The following is a 24,777-nucleotide window of genomic DNA, read 5'->3' as shown; positions in this document are numbered from 1 at the left end:
CTCTAGCAGGAGTCTTCTAAGTGCATTTGCTCACATGATTAACCAGCTGGCTTCCCCAGGGTTGTTCAGGGAAAAATCCTTAAGTGGTTACATCCTGCCGCTACTCACCCCGGATACGCTAAGTAGAGCTGCCCTTGTACGAAGCACTCTCCCAAATCAATAACTGCAATTTGGATGACTGATTCTGTGCCTCTGGGTTTGAAGCTCATATTGGAAACTACTTTTTCCCTCTGTTCCTCTTAACCCATACCAAGGCTTCTTTCGTACTTTGGATTCAGCAATTTTGAAGGCTGGTCACCTGAGATTCCTTCCACTGACCCCAAAGAAAAATTCTAGTATTCTAGAGTCTGTACTTTAAACCAGATAATTTCAATGAGACAGATCCTTTGAGTTTTCAGAATGGCCATTTTACATGATACAACAAAAAACATCAAATACAATTTTAATTTTATTAATGGAGGTTATTATACATGTTCTATGACCTTTCAGTTCTCAACAAACCCTGACTCCAACATGCCTAGCCCCACTCTGCTCTTGGCTTGTACTCTTCTCAAGACACATTTACCTTAAATATATAAATACTTATGATACATCTAGTAAATATCTGGCACTTTGTGTGAAAGATGCAGAGACAAAAAGAGGAAACAGATGGCCGTTGCCTGACAAGAACTCTCTGTTTGGCTGGGGAGATAGTCATGAAGTGGCCATCCCATGTGAAACAGCAGGTCTCTTTGCTAACAATTCAACGTTCTCCTTCTTAGGTTTCTTGTACTCTGAAACTATCCACATTTCCATGTTTCTTTGGGACTCAGCTCATATCCCTTATGTCATAAAATGTAGGTTATCCACCTGAGCCGCCTCTTCTCTGACTTCCTATGGAATCTTCAACTCGAAATATACCCTTAAATTGCCTTGTACAGAAAGTTAAACACTTGAGGGCTAAGATCTCTTGGTGTTGTATTGCAAACACAATGAAATCTAAAGTTCTTACCATGGCCTCCAGGGTCCTGCACAGTCTGATGTCTACTGGATTTCTGAGCTGTCCATCTCCTTCCACCCTTCCTCTGGATTCAATCACACTGACTTCCTTTCTGTTTCTGAAACATTCTAAGCTCTCTGTCTCAGAGACTTTGCACTTGCTCCCTATCTCTGGAATTTCTTGCCCCTGGTCTTTATATCATTTGCTCCTCTTGATTCTAGTCTTTGTAGAAATGTCACCCCGGCTGACATTTAGTTATTCTTGAGCTAAAAGTGGCCCTGGTCTTTTGTATACTTTCCCTGCCTCCCTCCCTCCCTTCTTTCCTTCCTTCCTTCCTTCCTTCCTTCCTTCCTTCCTTCCTTCCTTCCTCCTCCTCCTTCATCTCTCTCTCCCCCCTCTCTCTTTCCATCCATTTGTTTTTGAGTTATTTATCTTGATTTGACACTTAAGTGACAATGCTTTGATTATTGTCTCCCCCTCTAGGCTGTAAGCTCCCTGAGGGTAGGGATTTGTCTCATTCTTTGTTGACTCGCCAGTGACTAGAGCATGTACTCACACGAAGTAGGTAATCAACAAACATTTGTAGAATAAATGATTCCTCTTCAGCCCTTAAAAGAGAGTTGAGCACAAAAAATGTATTCATGAAATGATATCACTTCTAATAGTAATTTTAAACATCCCTGTTATTTTGAGACATCTATTGCAATATAAGATGGCTTTCTTTGATAACAATGTGCATAAAAATCACAGAACAAAAAATGTTAGAAATCATCTGGTCCAAGTCCCAGATCTGACAAATGAGAAAATTCTCTTTTCCTTGAATACTCCCACAAATTCTTTTGAGAAATGAGATTATCAAGAAATAATCATATATAATTATAAATAATCATAAGGATTATGATTATTATATGCTTTTTATCCTTTTATAACCATTAAATCAAGGGAAGCCTGAGTTAAAAACCCACGACCTTATAATATTAAAGTCTTTAATATTAAAATTTATTTAGATGTAGAGTTGTCCTTTTTGATGTAGAGATACCACATGTCTCCTTGAAAACCTCAGGCTTTTACCCAGTCAGCGCAGTGAAAACCTTGTAAATCATAGAGTATTCAACATAGAAGAGAAGGTATATATATTTTTTTATCTTTAGTTTGCTTCATTTGTTTTCATCTGAGAGAAAAATAATTGAGACCTTTGACAGCCTGAAAATTTAAAACTTTTTTGAAAAATGGAGATTTACATTGCCCTGCAAGTGCGCTGTTCATTTCTAGCTTCTGGAATCTTCTTTGAGGAGGCTACACTCAGGATTCACAGCCCAGGGAATTCCTCTCTGGAGGCAGGTCCCCTTCCTACTACCATCCTGCCTCCCATCAGGAGCATCTTTCAATGCTAACAGCCCTAGCTCACAGAAGAATACCAGACTTCACTTAGTGACTTTTAAATGAATTTCTACAAGCTATTCAACCAAGAAGTGCTTGCTTGCAAACTGTTGAGTTAAAAATCTTCTAGATTGCAAGTTCTTAAGTTCGAGTATATTTCTCACAGAGCACAGTAAGAAGCAACTGTTAATGCACATATAAATATGAACTAATACCTAAAAATACATCCACTATCACTAGTAATAATAAAACTTATTTTATTAAAGGAGACATTTTGAAATTATACAGGTGGCAAATGTTAAAAAATATGTATTGCTTGTGAAGGGTCAAAGAAATGATTCTTTCATACATTGATAATAGGAATACATAAAATATATTTATATTTTATATAAATTTATATAAATTATATATTTATATCTTTATGTGAATATATAATTTATATTTAAATTTTGGAGAGCAATTATATCCTGTGGAAATAATCAGGTGCAGAAAAAGATTTTATTCAAGGATGTTTATTGTGATAGTATTTATATGGTGAAAGTCAGAGTGTCCAAAATGGCAACACAGTTAAATGAATAAGACACATTAAGGGAATGAAACATGAAGCAATCATTGAAATGTGGTTCTAAAATAATAGTGACATGAAAAATTACTCAAGATATATGAAATGAAAATAAGTATTGTTGGAGATGCAAATCAAGTCAAGATGGCGCCTGGCACTTTGCCAGGAGGAGTGGTTTGTGAAGCAACGCCAGCGAGCCATTAAGATGATGAGGATTCCTTATTGGCTGACTGCTGTATCTAGATGATGTTAATTATGTTAAGCTATGTGTAATTAGTTAAGTATATATACCTCTGCTGTCCGGCAGAGAAGCGGCTCCTGCTATCTCGGGTGCCCGCTATTTTGAGTTCTCTCTCAGTTCCTGCTGAGTTCACTGGCAATAAAGTAGTTCCTGCTTCAACCTTCAAGTTGCTTGTCACCTCTCAGTTAATTAGCCCAGCCGGACTACGGCAAAGTATGACAACACAGTATATAGAACTGAGGATAGCATACGATCCAATTTTACTCTGAAATGTTAAAAGTGGGTGGTGGGGTCTGGCACAGTGGTGCACACCTGTAATCCCAGCGGCTTGAGAGGATGAAGCAGGAGGATTGTGAGTTCAAATCCAGCCTTAGCAAGATGCTAAGCGATTCAGTGAGACCCTGTCTCTAAGTAAAATACAAAATAGACTGGGGATGTGGCTCAGTGGTTAAATTTCCCTGAGTTTAATCTCTGGCACACCCCCCGCCCCCCAAAAAAGTGGGTGGTAGGATTAGGAGTGATTTTTATTTTCATCTTTTCTATGTTTGGCATGTTTTCCTTTAAAATTAGAAAAAAATTCAGGTAGTCTCTAACTTACAGTTTAACTTAAGATGGTACAAAAGTGATGTGCATCATACTTTGAAATTTGATCTTTGGGGGATGTGATGAAGTTCAGTGATAGATCACTTGCCTAAGCATGAGCAAGACCCTGGGCCTAGTCTTCAGCACTAAAAAAGCAAACACAAAATAAAATCCTTGACTTTTGCCAGGCTTCTGATATGTAGTAGAATACTCTCTTGTGATGCTGGGTGGTGGCTGTGGCAGCAAGCTGTAGCTCCCAGTCAGTCATGTGATCACCTGGTAATCAACCAATCTCTACAGTGTACCATCTTGCTAAGCTATGATACTCAGCAGTTTAGGTGAATTAAATGCATTTTTAACTTATGATACTTCCAATTTATGGTGGGTTTATTAGAATGTGACCCCATAGTGAGTCAAAAAGCATCTGTATTTAATTAAGAAACAAAACAGGGCTAGGAATGTGGGGTAGTGGTACAGTGCTTGCCTAGCATGGGTGAGGCCTTGGGTTCAATGCCCAGTACCACAAAAACAAACAAACAAAACCAAACAGGACACAGAAGCTCCTAGAAAAATGAGCATGTTTCTGCTCCTGACCATGAAGAAATATCCCAGTTTTTATAGTTATGCTTATATGAATCTCCATTCTGGCAAACTGATTTAGGATCTGTTCTCCCTACTGGGTTAGATTCACCAACATTATCATTATCGTTCTTTTCACAATTTTTAGGCCAAGAGAAAGGTCTGACTTGGTTACAGAATCACCCGGAGACTGGAGTGGAATTATTCCATTTTTACATAACTCTCAGGCCAACATCCTTCCTGGAAAGACAGCATCTACTCTTGAAGCCAATAACTCAGTTCCATGACCTTGGTTTCTCAAACTTGGTTTTCTATGTTGACTCTTCCAAAGACAACCAATTCTGATAATTTCTTGGGCTGTTCTAAGAATTTTAATTATTCTCAACAGCTCCATCTTACAAAACAAATAAGTAAAGCCCTCTCCTAACACCATGTCCTCCTTAGGCACTGCCACATACTGGCTACTGTCCTCCGGACCTCCCTTCTTTACATGTTGTCGGCCATTGGCCCCCTCCATTCTGCCTTCCATAACTCCTTCTTCTGAGAGCATCAATATTTTCCATTTTACTAAATCCAATGAACATATCTCAAGCTCTCGTCTCCCTCACGTGACCTATCAGAGCATCAACAAAGCAACAAAGTTGTTACTGTCCTCTTTTAAGTGCTCTCATTTCTTGACTAAGAGATTTGGGCTCCATCTCAGCAGTGAGAGCCCGGGGTTGGATGTGTGTGCTCATGTGCAAGGCTGATCACCTTATATCTTTCTTTTAAGACTATGTCATTGTGATCTTTTTCTTCTTCAGTATACTAGGGTTACAATGGCTGTTGGGAAGAATATGGCCTCTAGAAGATCCTTACTGCTAGCACAGTTGCAGTCCTTCAAATGGTGTCTACTACCAGGTGGAATCACATGAGTATGCAGAGGACAGTGTGATATGACACCAGTCAAACATTTTGCCAGGATGCCAGGAAGATCTTTGCTGAAAGAGTGACCTTCAAGGGGAGAAAAAAAGACTATCTAAATGGTCTTTAATTCAAGAGAGAATCTACTTGTCAAAGTTGAACAAGAATAAGAATATCCCTTGAAGTCAAGGGTCAGATAGTTTACAAACTTGCAGGTCTATCTGGACCATTTGGTCATCTCTGTACCTTGGCCCAAGCTCTGAGAGTGTCTGAGATGTGAGACTCAGTTTGAATTGTAAAGTACCGTTGCCAAGCACGGCAGGTGGACCTGCTGCCCTTCTTTTGGACCCTTCCAGAAGAGAAGGCCATGATGCCTGGTGTCAAGCATCAGCCCAAGAAGAGCCCCTTTTATTGTGTTCCGCATTGAAGAGACCTTTGAACTCCTGACCCTCTCTGCAAGACGCATGGTCTTTCTTGGGTCAAAGGGTTGGGAAAAGGGATGGACGAAAATACATCTCAGATTTCAACAACTGAAGAGTATCCCAGCAAACAAGTCTCCACGTTCAGAGGCTGGTATTGAAAGTGCTTAATTTGTCTTGTCCATCATAAGACAAGAGCACGGAGTATAAGTTCTGTTTGCCTGTGGTCTGCGTCTGGCCAGGGCCTCCATCCCATTCATTTAGTGAGAAATCTCCAAATAAAAAGGGGTAAACTCCCTTTGGGACACATTGTAGGACTGATATAGCCTCCTTATTATTTTGAACTCTGGGTCTTAAATTTTGTTGCAAATAGACAAAGGATAAAATGAAGCAAAAGAGATTCTTTTTTGTGTGAATTTAATACCTGAGAGAGAAGATTGGAATCACAGTGCTTAAAAAGAGATCTTCCTTCTCCTTTTTGGAAGTGGGTGGGTGTTGAACTGTGGTGCTCTACCACTGAGAAATAGCCCCACTTTTAAACTTATTTTTTATTTTGAGACAGTTGCTAAGTTGCTGTCACTAAGTTGCTGAGGCTGGCCTCGAACTTGTGATCCTCTTGCAAGTTCGAGGGAATCACAGGTGTGTACCTCCACACCTGACTTCCCTCTCTGTCTTTTATGGTTACACTCCTGAGGTAGAAACATTTGCCAATCCCCTCCTGTGTACCAGATGCTGTCCATATCTTGACGTAGGTGGCCTTCACCTAAATAGCAGCATGACTTTATATCATGCTCACCATGTATTGGGCACAATTTCAATGGATTCATATAAAGTCTTACAATAACCTTAAGAAATATATTGGTGTTAACCACCCTCAAACTAAAAATGAGGAAACTGAGGCACAGAGCAGTTAAAGTACTTGAGGAAAGCTGTGCATTTCCTGAGGGCAGAGGTGGGATATGAATCCAGGCGGTGTAGCTCCTAGGATTGGGCTCATGGGGGCAGTAATTTCCTGTGATGAAAATGTTTTCCATGGCTTTCAATATGGCAGCCACAACCCTATCCCAAATCTTCCTTCACTTGGAATAAATATGTGCCATATAAATAAAATAGTTTTGGCTAAACATACTGAAGTTATTTCTACCTCACACTTGGCACCTGTGGCCTCAGAGCACTTAAAATGTGGCTAAGAACTGAAGAACTGAATTTTAAATTTTATTAAATTTTAAGTACAGGCATACCATGGAGATATTGTGAGTTTGCTTCCAGACCACTGCAATAAAAGTGAGTCCCATGAATTTTTTTGGTTTCCCAGTGCATCTCTAGGTTGTGATCACACTATACTCTAGCCTATTAAGTGTGAAATAGCATTATATCTAAAAAGAAACCAATGTGCACTCCTTAATTAGAAATATCTAATTGCTAAGAAGTGCTAACAATCACCTGAACTATTGGAAAAACGGTGCTGATAGACTCAGCTGAAGGCAGGGTTGCCACAAACCTTCAATTTATGAAAAATGCAATATCTATGAAGCACAACAAAGCAAGCAATAAAAGGGGGCATGCCTGTAATTTAAATTTAAATAGCCACATGTGCCCAGTGGCTATTGTACCGGATGGCACAACTTAGGTCTGTGCTTAATAACTTCAGAAATAACACCTGAAGGGTGGATGGTATCCTGAACGGGTCAGGGCATCTGGACAGTTGATCCACACCTCTGAAGACAGTCTCTAGAGCTCTGGCCACCAGCACTGCCTGTCCTACCCCCATCCCACCTGTAATCCATTCTCTTCATATCTTTCCACAGAGGATCTGAAAGCATATCTTTCTTCCTTTGCTCTTATCCAGCAGTCTTTTTCCCTTCCTCTATTATTAACATAGTAATAGTAGAACAGCCCTTTGTGACAGACTGCATGCTACATGCGTGGGGGCCGTGGGATGTCCCTGTTAATGGGCCAAATTGGAAAAGTTCAACTTGATATTAAGTGGCATATTTATCTTAACATCCTCAGGGCTTATCCCAGACTATTCTTCTGTTGTCTCTTTCTTGATTAATCTTTCCTCTACCCTACCCCAAATCTTCCTTCATTTGGAATAAATATGTGCCATATAGATAAAATAGTTTTGGCTAACGTACTGAAGCTATTTATACCTCACACTTGGCATTTAATTTGAAGTTTCCTCTCCTCTGCCAAGAGACCTTCTTTCTATTAGGTTCATATTATTATTATTATTATTATTATTATTAAACAAAATCATTTATGATTGGGGAGACTGTCACCTTTTCCTAAGCAATATTTGGAATAAACCAACTTTATGGTAATCCACAACAAGCCAAGCAAGTGTGTTGTACCCAGTAGCCTCTCAATGACTGTTAACACCAAGTCACCTTCCTCTACCTTCCTTTAGCGACTTAGGACTAACCTGAGTAGGAAACTTCACTGTGACCACTGGGAAAACAGTTCAACCAGGAAAAGCCAAATTCCAATACTGGTACATCCAGGCTTAAAGCACCCAGGCAATTTCTTATGGTCGGAGAAGTGAAGGAATTCTGCTACTTTGTCAGATAACAGCCCACCCAGCTAGTCACAAAGTGCAATTGCTGTATTATCTGGAAACAAAGACTCACCCGGCTCCCAGACAGACCAGCAAGAATCTCATGTTACCTGGTGGGGAGGAGCACACCAATATTTCCAGTGACCTGGAAAGTACAACCCGTTGGAAAACAGCAGGAGGAAGTGACTGTGGAGGACTCTCTTTTAGGACAGTGAAAACATGGGCAGAAAGAGCATTTGTGGGTAGGTTTCCTTGATGCCGCCAATTCCCTTGTGATATATATTGGAGTGGGAGGGTCTCAAAGGAAGATTGACCTATGTCAGTACAGCCAAACTGCTAGTATTTAAAAAAATTCAGAAGCTTGATATCAATTAGTGTTACCATTTCCAGGGACTCGTTTAGAGGGATCAGTTCCTATGGCGGAATGAACAGTGGAAGAGAAAAGGATAAGAAGACATCTCAGGGCTGGGGTTGTGGCTCAGCGGCAGAGCGCATGCCTCGCACATATGAGGCACTGGGTTGGATCCTCAGCACCGCATAAAAATGAGCAAATAAAATAAAGGTATTGTGTCCATCTATAAGTTAAAAAAATATTTCCCCAAGATATAAAATCCACCCCTGTGCTTTTGAATAGAAGTTCTTTCCATTTCCAAGCAATCAGACCTCCTGGAACAACCTGATATAAAACCGTGCCTGTTCCTTGGTACCAACACAAAGCCCTCTGTAGGGTGGTCCCTCACACTGATGGACAGCTGGCTGGAGAAGGTTATTTGGGCCAATCATTGTTTTCTCCCTACAGACTGGACTGGACTGGGTACTGCCAGGGAGAGCTGTAGCACCACGGACACTGTAACAGGCAGGTGGATGACGGACAGATCTTCTTGGTTTGTTAAGACAGCTCCTCAGGTGTTCACAGCTCTGGTATACTGTTAGAATCACCCGGGGAACTTTTGAAAATAACAGTGTCCAGTCCTGTTCCTAAGATATGAATATTTAATTGGTTTGCGTAGAAACTCAGCATGAGGAACATTAGAAGCCTCCCAGGTGTTTCCCATGTGCACCGAGGGATGGGGCACCTAGACAGAGATCCTTTCCTTCTACCCTCTCTCTTCCTCCTCCTCCTCCTCCTCCTCCTCTTTCTCTGCTCTTCCTTTCCCCTTTCTTTCTTCTCCTTTTCCTCTTCCTCCCAACCCCTGCTGTATCCTGCAGACTCTATGAACCAAAGGGTGTTACTTCCACTTTGGAAATGGACTATTTTGCTTTCTCTTATGAACATGGAGATATTTTCCATCTCCAATAAACAAAACAAAATATGCCAATTGTAAAAAATCTCAGACAATTTAGAGAGATCTCAAAAAGAAAATGAAAAACTACTCATAACTTTCCACTAGAGATAAGGATTGTTAATATGTTGGTGTTCGACTTTTTTAAAACATTTTATACAACTATCGCAATATCTAGATATTATTTGATGCCTCTTTTTTCCACTTAATATATCAGAGATGTCATATATCCAAGACAGAATATATACATCTACACCATCTTAAAGAGTGACAGGGTTGCTCATTTGAAGTATATTCAACAATGGTTAAATCTCCTTTTAATGGAAATTGAAGCTAGTCTCATTACTTTGCTCTTATGAGCAATGCTGCAGATGACATATAATTCAGACAGACATTCCTGAGGCTGAGTTCCTAGAAGTAGAGTAACCAAGAAACTGAAGGAGCTTTGAATTCTCCTACCCTGAGCTTCTAAGTATTTTAGTGTACATAAGAAATCACCTGAGCATGTTATTAAAATGCAATTTCTGCCTCTAGTAGTTGTAGGATGGAGCCCAAGGTTCCACATTTCTAAGAAGCTTCCAGAAGATGCTTCCATCTGTGGGTTGGTCTGTATCTAGCAGCAAAGCTCTTCAGCTGTTCCAGCTGCCTGTTTTGCTCTTAACCTAACCTACTCTTGCCTACTTCAGTACCTCAGAATTATCTGGGAATATTAAAAAAAAAGCATAAATGTTATTCCTTGGATTCTTCCACGGAGCTTTTGAATCCACATATCTGGGACTGGGGTCCAAGAATTAATATTTTAAAGAAAACCATTTGAGCAGATTCTGGCAATTGCCAATGAGTCAGCTCAGTTTACTAACTTTCCTGGCCTCACTTTGAATATGGCATCTGACCTCTGAATGAGTTTTGCTTATCCCACCCCTACAAAGTTTTATAGCATCCTGTACTTTTCCTCGGAAGCACTTCATGTGTTAGATTAGCTAATTGTGTCATTATTCAGTCTCTGAATTCCCTGAGGACTGTGTCTGTCTTCAGCCCTATGGTGTCCCTGGTGCCAAGCCAGGGCCTGCTGGCAAGTAGGTAGGACTCAGGACACAGGATGAATAAACATGTAGACATATCTTCTAAAGCACTCTGCAAATATCCACATTCAATTATCATAAGCCTGTAAGACAGGAGGGATAGACGTTAATATCTCCATGTTATAAGATGAAAAAACGGGAGGCTTAGAGAGAGAAAATGACCTGTTCAATGTTGACACTCTGTTCAGACTCAAACGCTGGTCCTCTGAGCCCCAGACTAGATCTCTCTGCCTCTCTCCAGGCTGCCCATCTACAGCTCTTTCACTGAGTCCACGTTGAGGAAATTTGCTTAAACATCCCAATGTGACATTTATTATGATCTCAGAAATTAAAAATGCTAACAGCCGTCCCCATCTGACATCCTGGGGAGAGGCACTTAGCTTAAACAGTGACATGGCCTTTGAAAATAAACAGTGGTTCCCCTGGTCACCTCCTTGGCTTACTTTTTTAATATGAGCAAGGGAGAAAATGTACTTAGATCAATCAGCTAAAAACCACCTTTGCTCAAAGCTGTGGAGGTGTGAGAGCCTGAATCCATGAGAACTGGAAAGCAATTTAAGCTCTCTACAAGGAATCTTTATAATTCCAGGGGCAGAAGCCAGATGGGTGAAAGCATTAGTCTAGGGAACGGATGAAAGCCGTGGCTACTTGGCTTTACCTGCCTGTAATTTTATGCACAGAGGGGAAAAGATGGAGCCCTAGGGCTATAATTATAGGCTGATTGTGACTAGGCATGTGTGTATAATGAAGGGTTGATCTGAAGTAGGTCAATGGTCCTAATTCTATTAGCCTATTGTCACCCTCTTAATAGCATTTCAAATGTGATGGGGCATCACACCCATCCCCATTCTGAAGTGAAATCCATAGATAATATAACCAACCCTCACCATTATTTTATGAAAAATCAATATAGTGCACTCATGGTAGTATGAAGAACTAGAAGGCAATTAATTAATAATTAAAAAATGCTCTTCCAGCTGTAAATGCCCAAGTGCAAAATAATGAAGTACTTAAACTTGCATCTAGGCACAGAATCACTGTGGTCTCAATAGCCACCAATGATTAAGTTGTGGGGTGTTGGTGGGTCATGACTACTGGCAAGGGCTAGTGGATGAAGTGACTTTCTAAAATGGTAAATGATTGCTGTAAACTTCCAAACTAAACCTAATGCTGCCTTTCCTCGATTTGTATGTTCAGTTGTCTTTCTGAAAAATTCAGCACATATAAATTTTAAAACTTCAGGGATAATACACATCCTCCAAAATTTGCCTTTTAAAAACATATCATTGAGTTTTTTTAGAGTCATGTGACTATTACAATAATCTAATTTCAGCAAAATTTTATCACTCCAAAAGGAAACCCATAGTCCTGAGCAGTGACTCCCCCCTTGGACTGTCTTCTGACTCCTGGCAACATTAATCTACTTCCTGTATTTATGGATTTGCTTAATTTGGACATTTCCTATACATGCAATAATATAATAAATATGTGGCCTTTTGGACTTCACTTGCCATAATGTTATCAATATGGATGATAATCATATCATCATCATCATCATCATCATCATCATCATCATTGTCACAGCAACAACCAATGGTGAAAGTTCTCTAATGCAGGAAAGTCTTTTGGTTCCATAAATAAAGAGGCAGTTTAAAATACAAATTCCCCATGTGAGATATTCAAGGGCAGGGGTCATGTCTGGTGGAAGATGGCAGAAGCTATGGAGACAAAAGGAAGCCCTAATGCTTAAAAGGAGTCATAGTGCTGGGATCTCTGAAAAGACAGCAGGAGGGAGGATAAGCTTGTGGAGTGGCAGCTACTATGTTTAAGTGACTTGCTTATAAACATTGGTACTAGGTCAACCATAATCACTAACACCCCTGTTTTAGCCCTGGTGCCCAGCCACTGTTAAAAAAATTTTAAAAAAAATTTTGCATGGTTTGACATTTTAAGATTAGTATTCCTCACCCCCTCCACCCCAATTAATAGATGCCAATTAGAAAAATCTTAAGAAACATGGCTAAATAAAACAAACAATGCCAATCATCATGAATTCCACTGCTGTGGATGGCACCATGAATGTTTGGTGTATATGCGTCCAGTAACTTTGTTTCTCTTCAGTATTTTCAACCTCTCCTTGGTGTAACTCTGAGAGTCATTTGTTAGGGAAAACTGCAAATTCTGAGCTATAAAAGAAAATAAAAGGCAATAGCAAGAGAAGGGAAAGACAAGAATTATTGAGAGGTTTTCCAGCTCTTCTCTGTTCAGGGACTGTGCTGGGCATGGTTAAGTGTGATGAGAGTATTTATGCTATTACATCTTCCACTGCACAGCCATGACGTCAGTAATGCAATTCACAATGATCAGAATGAAATAATCCATGAGTCAGACAGCAGCTCCTGGCGTATTAAGCTAAGGAGAAATAGTTTTGTAGGGGGGTTATATTAAGTCAACATTTTCTTCTCTATGTCTGTGTTTCATTTATTCAGTACATAGTCCAGGGGCCATATTGACATTGTGCCGTAACTGATGTTGCGCATTTCTTTCTGATGCTGGGAGGCTCCTTCTTCTCCACAAATAGCTCCCACAAGGCCTTTGCAGGGCAAGAGGCTCTTCTTTTCCCTCAGGCTTCATGAGCCAGCTGCCCCCACCACTGCAGTCACAGCCTATCTGACCTCTTCTTTCAGTCCTTGCCTCCCATTCTGTGCTCCATGGCAGATGCTCCTCCTAAAGCCCAGCTCTGGTTATTACTGCTTTGCAACAACGCCCTACTGCAAAGAGAAAGAAGTTCATACCCTTAGCAATTTCTGTTACCTTTCCAGCCTTACATTTGCTTACTTGAAGTTGGTTCCAGTGCAAAGTAATCTCTAAAGAGGTTGCCAAGCATTTTGAAAAAGAATATTGCTTGTTTAACTAATTGTAAAATTGTAATGCTCATTATAGGCAGTTTGGAAAATACAGGGAGTGTAAAGAAGAAAATAATAATCACCCATAGCTCAATGTCTAGAATTAGCCACTGATAATATTTTGGTGAAAAATGGTCCCCAATAATGCACAAGCTATACATAAATATTGCATCTGCTATTTTCACTTATTTTATTATGGACATTTGCTCAGATCATTAACATATCCTTATAAAATATGATTTGAATGGCTGTTAAATGTTCCATTATATATTTGTGCCATAACTAATGTAATCATTCATCAATTGTTGGTTTTGTTAGACATTTAGGTTTCTATAAAATTTCCACTATTATAAATAATGTTCCAATGAACTTATTTGCATATAAATCTTTGGTCACAGTTTTGGGGTTTGCTTAGAAGTTTTTCCAGAGATGGCACCTTACAACTCTTCTCCCCATTACTTTAATAATTGGCATGCTTGTTTTTATCTACCTATTAAATGTGCATTTACCCTGTGCAAACTGTCACAAAGTTCTGCCATATTGGATGCACTACACAAGGTAGCTGAATTAAGACAACTTATTTCCTTGAGCCTCAGTTTCATCATATGTGAGATGAAAAGGTTGAATGTCACTTTGAAAAGTTACATTCTCAGGGTTTTGTGCCATCTAAGATATGATATTCATATCTTAGATGGGTAGTGATTACAGCCCATTTCTTACCTGGGTAACTAATTTCCTATGGGGCTCAGATGACCTGTAGCCTGTACTAGACTGGAATTTAGTCCAGAGGCAACATGGTGAGGTGGGAAGTGTGATGAGAGTATTTATTCTATTATCCATACCCAAGCTTCAATTTCCCATGTGAACTTGGGCAAGTACTTCAGCCTTTCTGGATTTCAGGTCTTCCTTTGTAAACAGCACTAATTGTGCCTACATTCAGGGTTGGTGGGAGGACTAAATGGGATAATGCATACAGGGCTCCTTGTAAGAAAAGGGCTTTAATTGTCGCAGCTCTTACAGTAATGGTCATTTCACTACATCACTTGGGAATCATGTGACCAGAAGGATCACAAAATAGCTGGAAAAACCAGGGCTATTCTTTGAGGAGGGCATTAATCCTCTTTTTCAATGTCACCACATGAGCCTATTTTCTGCATGTGTATTTGAATAGCAGAATCTAGACACAGGGCCTATTAGGCATCTCCCCCACCCCAAATCTAGAGAACTAGGTATTGATTTTCCTTAGCTTAGACAGACAAACTGAAAGAAGCCAATTCATTGATTTTCCAGGTGAATTATATGAAGGTCTTCATTATCTCACTGAAATAACCTACCAGGCCCAGGCCCTCCTCAGCTCATCATGACGTTTGTAATGAAAGTAATAATAAATGAATAAATGTGAGACTCAGTTAAAAGTAATTTTCATGAGGCCTTTTTGTCCCTGTGGAATTTCTCTCTCTTGCCCCTGTCTCTGTGTCCTAATCAGTTAGAAGAATGGATCCCGGTTTCCTGTGGGTTCTCACTATCTGTGCTCTCCAGTGGTTTCCCAGTGGATTATGGGGCACAATTTTCCTAGTAACTCTCTGCCTTTTGGGGGGAGGTGGAAGGTGGGGAGGATGAATCCATTGATCCCTTTACCAGGTATGGGCCCTCCAGGACTTAATGGGATCTATTTTGGGGATCCACTGGTAAGGTCATACTTCACAGTGTGGAGCTCATTTTTCCAGAACTCACATGGTGGTTGGCTGTTCTGCTGCCCAGCTGAGCCTGAGTCGTCAGGGGGGATGCAGGAAGCAGAGGCAGAGCTGGCCCAGCAGAGGAGGCCAAGTGTGGATGGGGAGCGCTGGGGCAAGTTATAGGTAAGGTGCTTGTGGCCCAGGTGTTGGGTGTTGCCTGGATCCCTGCTGGGTTGTACCTCAGAGGAAAGGGCAGCCATGCTCAGGGCTCCCCACTGAACTATCTGTGCCTTGGTGTCTGACTCCTGGGTCCCCAGGATTATTCTGAGCAGCTGGAATAGGATGAGGATGTGAATTTTTATATTGAGAAACAGATAAAGAAATTTTGGGAAAAACATCAAACTGACTGGATTTAACACAGATCTTACATTTATATTAGTAATATGCATCCTTTGGACCTTGTTTGGTGGGGAGAGCTTGTTTGTTAACAGGGGAGCACAGCTACTCATATATCCTTGACCAAAGAATGGTCCTCATCTGTTGGGTGTATGCAGCTTTGGGAGGGACACACGTGGAGTGGTGAGGGAGGAAGGAACACCCACGTAGCCAGCCAGATCAACTGAATCAACTCTGGTGAGCAATGGGGTGACAGATACTACAGTCAGCTACCCTCACACCCAATAGGTGTCCTTTGGAACAAGACATTACTGTGACAAATGCCTGCTTCTACCACTTACTAGTTTCGTGGCCTTGGGCAGGTCCCTCTATATCCTCAAGTTTTCATTCATTTTGTCAACTGTAAATTGCAGGGAAGAATAGCACTTGTCTTATTGTGTTGTGAGCAGCTATATGAAATAATACATACAGTGCTTAGCCCTGTCCAGGCACACTGGAAGTGCTGAAAAACACACCCAAACAAAGCCCCAAACCAAACATTTTATTATTTAAAATAATAAAATCAGGAAATTTTCAATCAGATCTTATTTGTAATTCTTCCTATCATGTAATTACTTCATGATCCTAAAAATAGTACAATTGGAATTGGCCAATTTTGTTACCTAGAATAGTTTAATTTCATCCATTAACATTTTAAAAGATGCTGATCCAAGACCAGTAGAGCGGAGGAGGGGGTTTGAGAGGAAGGGAGGAGCATGGGGGAAGTACTGAAATCTACCAAATTAGGCTATGTTCCCATACAAACATGCTACAGTGAATCTCGTATGTGTGTGTGTGTGTGTGTGTGTGTGTGTATGTGGTTATAATGCACTAATTAAAATAACAATCACAATAACAGAAGGGAGATTAGTAGAGCAGAACAAGTGAATGGGGAGGAAGGAGGAGAGGGAAAGGGAAGTACTGGTGAATGAAATTGATCAAGTTATATTATGTGCACATATGAATATGGCATAATGAATCCCACTATTATGTATAATTATAATGCACCAATGAAAATATAAAAATATTCTGATTCTGTGTCAGATACTATCCTGGGTTCTGAAGCATGAGATGAGAGGGACCAGGTTCTTGCCCTCAGAAATCTCACACACAGTCCCTTGTAGCCTATGTAGGAGAGATGTTATTAGATTGGGAGACGTGGACCCGAAGGTAGTGGTAGGGGTTAAGAGTGGAGATCTGGTGCCCAGCTTCGCTGTTGGAATCCTAGCTTGATCATGGACCAGTTGTGTGGCCTTGTTACTTGAGCTCCACATCTCTGTGTGATATTTTCCATTTGTAAAACGGAGTAGTAATAACATTGTTTTAGTCAGCTTTTTTGCTTCTGTGACCAAAAGATCTGACAAGAACAGCACGGAAGAGGAAAAGTTTATTTTGGCTCACCGTTTCAGAGGTACGGTCCATGGTCAGTCAACTCCATAGCTCTGGGCCCAAGATGAGGTAGAATGTCATGGCAGAAGGGCATGATTAGGAAGGCAGTTCAGGACATGACAACCAGGAAGCAGAGAGAGCTCCACTCACCAGACATAAAATATAAATCCCAAAGACACGCTCCTAGTGATCTACTTCCTCCATTCACACCACACCTGCCTATAGTCATCACCCAGTTAATCCATGTCAGTGAATTAATCCACCGATTAGGTTAAAGCTCTGTAATCTAACCATTTTACCTCTGAACCTTCTTGTACATGAGATTTTTGGGGGGAACACCCTATATCTGAACCCTAACCAACATCTTCTCCAAAAGCATCATTGTAAGGAGTTTTAAAATGAGATGATTTCTGGAAAGTGTTTAGAAAATGGGAGCATATGATATATTATTGTTGTTATTGAGAGTCAAGGACCTTGAATTCTTGTCTTAGATATCCTCTTGAATAGTTTCATATTTCTATATCAAAAGGCAATGAATATCAAAATTGCTAAATCACTGGACTGATGGGTCCTGACTATCAAGGGGGAAATTGGGATATACTCACTAGGGGCAAGGGGAGTTTGTCTGGAAGAAGGAAGTGCCCTGGGGCATCTCAGCACTCCCATACCCTGAGGTTGAAGGCAATGGAAATTGCTTCAGCCCCGTCCAAGAGAACAACTGTAAACCATTCTCAACTTGAAAAATTCAAGGACAAGGTGGGAAGGGTTGATACAAGGAACATATCTGGATGGCATATTCCAATATGTTTCTGCAGCTATCAGTAGGGAGCATGCTAAACACTGGAATATTCTGCCTGGGGATAACCAGAAACACCCATGGGAATAATCCAACACACCCATAGGCGTAACCAATGAATGTTGAGCTCAGTATCAATTTGAACCGAAAGCAGGAGACTACCGCAGCAGCATTTGAGGACACCCCAACAAGACTGATCACCTGTCTTCATAGGAGGATGCTGACCCACCAGCCTCTTATCTGAGTCTGTTGGAAGGAACCACGGAACCATGTCCACTTTTCGGCTAGAAGTCACATGGCCTTGGAGGTACTCTGGGACTTGTAGTTATCCCTAGGGTTGACTGTAACTATTAGCTGAAGTGTTCACCGTATTTTAACATCTGTGTGATTGTATTGGAATTATAGCTGTGTGACGTTAGTGTTAATATATGCATTGCACGGAAAGACAATCCACCTCTGAGTTATCATTCAAGTAAGCCACCTGCGACATGATTACCCAAATTCCCCTTCAGATTTATAATTCTTGAGTTCTAAGTCCCCATTCTACTTCTCCCTTTTTGGGTGTTGTATGCCAAGGTATCTGGGCAAATAACCAATTTTATTTTTTCAGATCACCATGGTCGATGTGAATTGTTCAGTAATAAGACCATGTGGCTAAAGTTCAAATAGGAAACACACCCACTTCATATGGAAAATGTCAAATGACAGAGTTAAACATGATGTTTTTCCTACAATGTCATTCTATATGGAGAATTACTAAGTTGGATTTCAATGACAGGGCTTTTTTGCTGGCTATAAATATAAGGTTATAGTATAAAAATGGCTTGTTTAAGCATCTCCTTACACCTAAGCAGAGGGGGTGGTAATTCCTTTCTGTTTTAATAGTGCTTAGTACTAGTATAAATGGTTCTTTCTCTGTGCAGCTCTGCTCAACTGAAGGATGTGAGCTGCTGATTTCCATGCTAGTAACTGGTTGGCTTGGTGACTATATTGGGAAGTTTCTATAGGAATCCAATTGCATGGAAGTCCATTTCATAAACCCACATGTGACAAGCAGTTCTTTCTAAACTTGTAGCCTACAAAATTACTAGTTAATATATTCCTATTAATTGTTGTTATAATACTGATAGAGGACTTATTTAAATAGTGCATTAGTGGTTACAAAGGGTTTCTCAACTTCTAGATTAACACAGGAGGAAAATACAGAATTCAATTCTTTTCTCTTTCAAAAGGTGGATTGTACTAAATGAAAACTGATTAAGTTTTTGTAAGATTGCCTTAAGTTATTGTAAGATTGTCTTCTGGGTACCAGAAGAGATGCATTTCTCTCAATCAGTAGGACTAATTGATTTCAGAAATATAATACTATCCCATTTCTTTAAAAAAGTTTTTTTTTTTTTTTTTTTTACTAAAAATGTTAATACTTGCCTTTATGGAAAATGTATTAAGTGAAAAAAAGAACTAGCACCTTAATGTACCTATGGTTACATCCATTATAAAATTATTTTTATGTAAGAAATGTACCATTCACAGAGTTATTTTTTTGCTCATTTCTCTTTCTGGGAAATTTATTTTAACCTCTGAATACTCATTAGTTTGCATTATTCCAGAAAGGAATATTGATTCATCCATGTTCTAATTAAAAGCTATAGATAGATCTTTTTTTTTTTTAATTTACCAATTCCAATACTTGGGTTTAAAAACAAGCCAATTTATTCAGCTTAAAACATACAATTTTCTTTCTCACTTTCCCTCTTTTTTCTCCCTTGAACTTAGGAAGCCACTCTGTGGTTGGCTTTATTAAGTGGGACACCAATCTCACACGATGTATAATTAGCAACCAAATTGAACCAAACACTTTCAGTCCATTGGCCTTTCAGAGGGGAGAGGGACTGGCTCAGTCTTTGCCCGGTATGGCCTGGCTGAAGTATTCTCCAGTTAGGTGATTTCTTCAGGTTCTATAATACAGGCATTGTTTTTTATCAAATGTTTTTGGAAAGACACAGCAGTATTATCTTTTTTTCTCATCAGTAATTTCATAAGAAATGAGTGACTAAAAGCATTATCCTGACTAAATTCCCTTCTTACATTAGCTATTGGAATGAAAACAAAGCAGCACAAGAGGTCGACATTTGCCTTCATAATTTTAGCATCTTCAATAGTAAGTTCAGAAAAACTTAGCTTGATGGGAAAGAAAGATTCTTTTCTGCATTTAGAATTCTGTAAGCAGAATGTTAAGCGTAAATAGCTGTAAATCTTCTTGACACCATAATAAACCAACTATAAAAGGTGGTGGTTGGAAGTAGAGAAAGAAAGAAAAGCCACAGACCCAGAAAAGACACAATCAAAGCATATAATTAACAAAAGATTTTTTTTTTATAAATAACGTACATTATAAAATATCTACAGATGCATAAGAAAAAAAGTAAACACAGCGGAAAATGGGCAATGGTTAGGAACAAGCAATTTGCTAAACAGGAAATCCACGTGGTTGAAAAAATATGAAAAGATCTGCACACATATAAAGAATAAACACATGAAAAGACCTCACGAATAATCAGACATACAAATTAAGCCCATTTGAAGTTATTTCAAATCCATTATTTAAACAACAATGGTAGAATCTGCTAACACTAGGTGTTGGTGAAGATGTGCAGAAGCAGGCACTGCCTTCTCCTCAGATACCCTCATAATGTGCGTCACACAGGATCAAGGTTTTGGTTCATGGAAAATAATAGCAATAGCAGAAAGTGGCCTGGCATTTGCAATTGCTCTCAATAACTGAGGAGAGCCAGGTTCAATGTCACACACTTGTAATCCCAGCTACTCAGGAGGCTGAGGCAGGAGGATCACAAGGTAGAGAACAGCCTGGGCAATTTGGCAAGACCTTATCTTAAAATAAAAAGGGCAGGGGATATAGTTAATGTAACTCAGTGTAGAATGACCCTGGGTTTAATCCCCAGTGTGACTAAAAGAAACTTTTAAATCAATTTTTAAACATTTATTTTTTAGTTGTAGATGGACACAATACCTTTATTTTTATATGGTGCTGAGGATCGAACCCAGTGCCTCATGCATGCTAAGTGAGTGCTCTACCTCTAAGCCACAACCCCAGTCCTTAAATTAATTTTTAAAGAAGGAAAATTTTAAGCATAGCTGAACAGTGCTTTTTTTCATTTCTAATGAAAAGTAATACTGAGTGGAGAAGGGATTGAGAGGGAGGGAGGGAAAGAGAGAGGAAGGAAGGGCCTGGGAAGTACTGGGGAATGAAATCTATCAAGTTATGCATGTCCACTATAAATATACCACAATGAATCCCACTTGTTTATATAATGTACTAATTAAAATAATAATAATAATAATAATATAGTAATAGAAGAGATATCAGAAGAATAAAGCAAGTAAAATAGGGAGAGGGAGGAGGAGCGGGAATGGGAAGGTACTGGGGAAGGAGACTGATTTTGTTACATGCACGTACAAATAGAGCACAATGAATCCCACTCTTACATATAATTATAATGTACCTTTCTTCATTCTCTGGGCCTCAGTGTAGGCCCCACGACTGTCAGCTTCCTGAGGACACAGTCCGTGTTTCAACCTTTTCCAGAGTTAATATAGAACCTGGCAACCTTCTTGCAACTAATATTTGTTCATTGATCCTCAGATGTCCCAGTTTAGGCAATTGCTATGTTATATCTTCATAATGAACTGTTTCAGCTGTGTTCTGCTGAAACAGAATAGACCGGATAACTCAAGGCTCCATTCCTGCTGGAATGTCATAAAGCGAGCTCTGAATGAAGAGTTAGAAATCTAGAATTTTAAAGACTGACCCTTTTAGAAAAACTGTGTGTCTTCAGACAAATTGTTCTACCTTTCTGAACAGGTTTGTTGACAAAATGCAGATAGTACATCTGCTCTGCTTAGCCCGCAGCATTGTAACAAGGATTAATGACAAATGCCATAGGGAAGGAAACGTGGCAAACATGCTGACAGGCTATCCACTGGGTGCTGCTGAAAATAAATTGTTCATGGACCAGGACATGGTAAACCACACAGGCAGTGACGAGATATTCCGGTTCTCCCTGGAGAACATTGCTTATCCTGGCATTGTCTTGCCTTACTGCAAGAAATGTAGTTTTTACCTGTCAAATCCCTTTAATGGTCACCATGCCTACTAAGGAAACCTATGAATGTTCTTTTTAATTTTTTTTTAACTCATACATATGAACATAAAAGTTGTACCTATTATAGGGGTACATGTGATGTTTCAATATCTGTATACATTGTATAGCATTTAAATTAGGATAAAGATACCTATCTCCTCAAACATTTATCAGTTCTTTACGGTGAAACATTCAAAAGCCTTTCTTCTAGCTTTTTTCTTTTTTATATTTATTTTTCAGTTGTAGTTGGACACAATACCTTTATTTATTTATTTATTTTGATGTGGTATTGAGGATCGAACCCAGCCCCTCTCACGTGCTAGGTGAGCGCTCTACCACTGAGCCACAACCCCAGCCCCTCCTAGATTTTTGAAATAGACAATTATCACTGCCTGGAGCCACCTTACTGTGCAATGGCACCCTAGAACTTATGACTCTAAACTATAACTTATGGCCCATAGATCAACCTCTACATCCCTCCCCATTCACACTCTTCCCCCCTCCTCTGGTAACCACTCTTGTAGTCTCAACATTTTTAGATTCTGCATGAGTGAGGTCATGTGGCATTTGTCTTTCTGTGCCTGTCTTAGTTCACTTAACATAATGATCTACAGTTCAATCTATATTTGCCACAAATGATAGGATTCCCTTCCTTATTATGGCTGAACAGTATCCCATTGTGTAAATGTACCACATTTTTTTCTATCCATTCATCAGCTGAGGGACCCTTGGTTGATTTCATTTTCTTGGTTATGGTGAATAGTGCTACAGTAAACATGGGAGTGTAGATGTCTCTCTTTTTTAGGGCGGGGGATGAACTCAGGGGCACTTGACCACTGAGCCACATCCCCAACCTTATTTTGTATTTTATTTAGAGATAGGGTCTCACTGAGTTGCTTAGTGCCTCCCTGTTGCTGAGGCTGACTTTTGAACTTTTGATCCTCCTGCCTCAGCCTCCGGACCCACTGGGAGGTTTACAGGTGTGCGCCACTGTACCCAGTGCAGATGTCTCTTTAACATACTGACTTCATGTCCTATTGATACTCAAGTGACTTAGAGGAAATTGCCCTTTTTGATGGTTTAACTCAAATAATTACATCAAATATTAACTCTCCTATCAACCAATATTTTTATATTAAAAAAAAAATAATACAGCCTTGGCCACCACAATGCCTTTCTAAGCAGAATAGCTCACGCGTGTTTTTCTTCTACTTCTCTCCTTCCTTCTCTCCCCAGTATTCACCCTGCCCCTCTGTATATATTCACACCCACAGGTTTTCCTGACACATGAAAAATGCACTCACATTAACTCATTCAATACTGGTCCCACAGGTTGGGTGTGAAGTAAGACTTTTGCAAACAGAATATTCTATTTTCACATCAAATGGAACACTCTCCCTCTGGTCTGGAGCTGTTTTCAACAGCTTCAATTCCCAGTGCCTTAGATTTGGTACCTCTCTCTCCACATATTTAGTCTTTGATGGACTATAAACACATGATTGGTCAGAATCCTGGGTTATTCCTTTTCATTAAAGGAAGAAACCTTGCCATTAAATAATTCCAATGCCATTTACCATTAATATGTCATTGTAATGGGTTTTCATATAAAGGATATGTGTGGGTGTGTCATATTTTCTTTTCTCCCCATTTCACTTTTGAGTCACTACCCTTTTAAACACATCAGTGACAATTATTGGGCACAGTTCCTCCCTCTGTTGTCACCAGAGAGTGCCATGAAATGGTGAAGAAATAAATGGCAGTGAATGTTACCTAAGCCAGTCCTGTCCAGTGGGAAATCACAATCGTACCAATTATAGGTTCTCTCAGGTGAACAGAATTATTTTGTGAGTCATTTCCAGGATCTCTGCAGTGGCTCTTCCTGTTGTTAGAAATCTGTTGTGCTAAGGGTTAGATATTAGTTGCAGACTCCTCTGGAGGAGGCACACGGGGATTAGATAGCACACTCCCAGGTGCTAGAACTGGAAGAAATAATTGGATTTAACATTCTCCTTTCATAGATAGAAAACCCAAACTCAAAAGATGTGTCCAGATCTGACACTCTCATTTCACAGACAAAGAAACTGAAACCTCCAAATCATGCCCAGGGTCACACTGCTAGTTAGAGCCATAGACCAAGGAACCAGGGGCTTCTCCTTCCCAGTGAACTGGTTTGGGTCCTATTTTATGAAGCTGAAGTTTTAGCTATACAGTTTCTGAAATCAGACACATCTGTGTCCTTGCCCCATCTGTTTATGATTTTACAGTTTTTCTGAGTCATGGTTTCCTTATCTAAAAAATGAGGATAATAATACCTACTTTGTAGGATTATTGTCTATATCATGTTAATGAAATGCCTAATAAGTACTAGATCAAAACACAGATACTATTAGTATTATTATTGGTACTTGGGATGGACTGACTTGTACTTTCTATAATGCTTTTTTGGCAATTAAGTCTTTCATCATCTTACCAGCTTTGAGTTCTTTGTATATTCAGGTTCCCCATAAACTGATCTTGAGAATCAGGTATTTCTTTTTAAGGGTTGCTAGCAAGCTGGTTCTTATTGCAGAATCCTGGTTTGTCAGGAGGAAATCTCCAGTCTCCATAGCTTGCGAGGATCAGGAGAAACAGATTCTATGTTCTCCTCTTAATATTTCAAGGGCAACATCAGTTGTCTCATATGAGAGGGCCAGATTGTCATTGGAGGGAGGTGAGATGTCCAAGCAGTAGGGAGGAAGCCCTGGGCTGGGGCTGAAGGTGGAGGAGGGTAGAAAGGTAGGGGAAAGCCTGCTGACCTTAGCTCCAGTGGAGATGAGCAAAACAAGGACATGATGATTCTCAAATG

At 39.8% G+C, this 24,777-nt stretch overlaps 1 protein-coding gene and 1 long non-coding RNA gene across 2 annotated transcripts in view; one reads left to right on the top strand and one right to left on the bottom strand.

Annotated features, from left to right (window-relative positions):
• Positions 1–24,777, bottom strand: part of Slc7a14 (solute carrier family 7 member 14) — a 111,482-nt gene that overhangs the window by 70,453 nt on the left and 16,252 nt on the right. The window lies entirely within an intron of this gene.
• The window catches only part of LOC125620062, a 74,028-nt gene that overhangs the window by 40,887 nt on the left and 8,364 nt on the right, over positions 1–24,777 (top strand). The gene's annotated exons all lie outside the window — the stretch shown is intronic.

Source organism: Marmota marmota, unplaced genomic scaffold (genome assembly GCF_001458135.2).
Source record: "Marmota marmota marmota unplaced genomic scaffold, marMar, whole genome shotgun sequence".
Lineage (NCBI taxonomy): Eukaryota > Metazoa > Chordata > Mammalia > Rodentia > Sciuridae > Marmota > Marmota marmota.
Note: the sequence above shows the minus strand (reverse complement) of the source record. Positions and strands in the feature narration are given on the sequence as shown.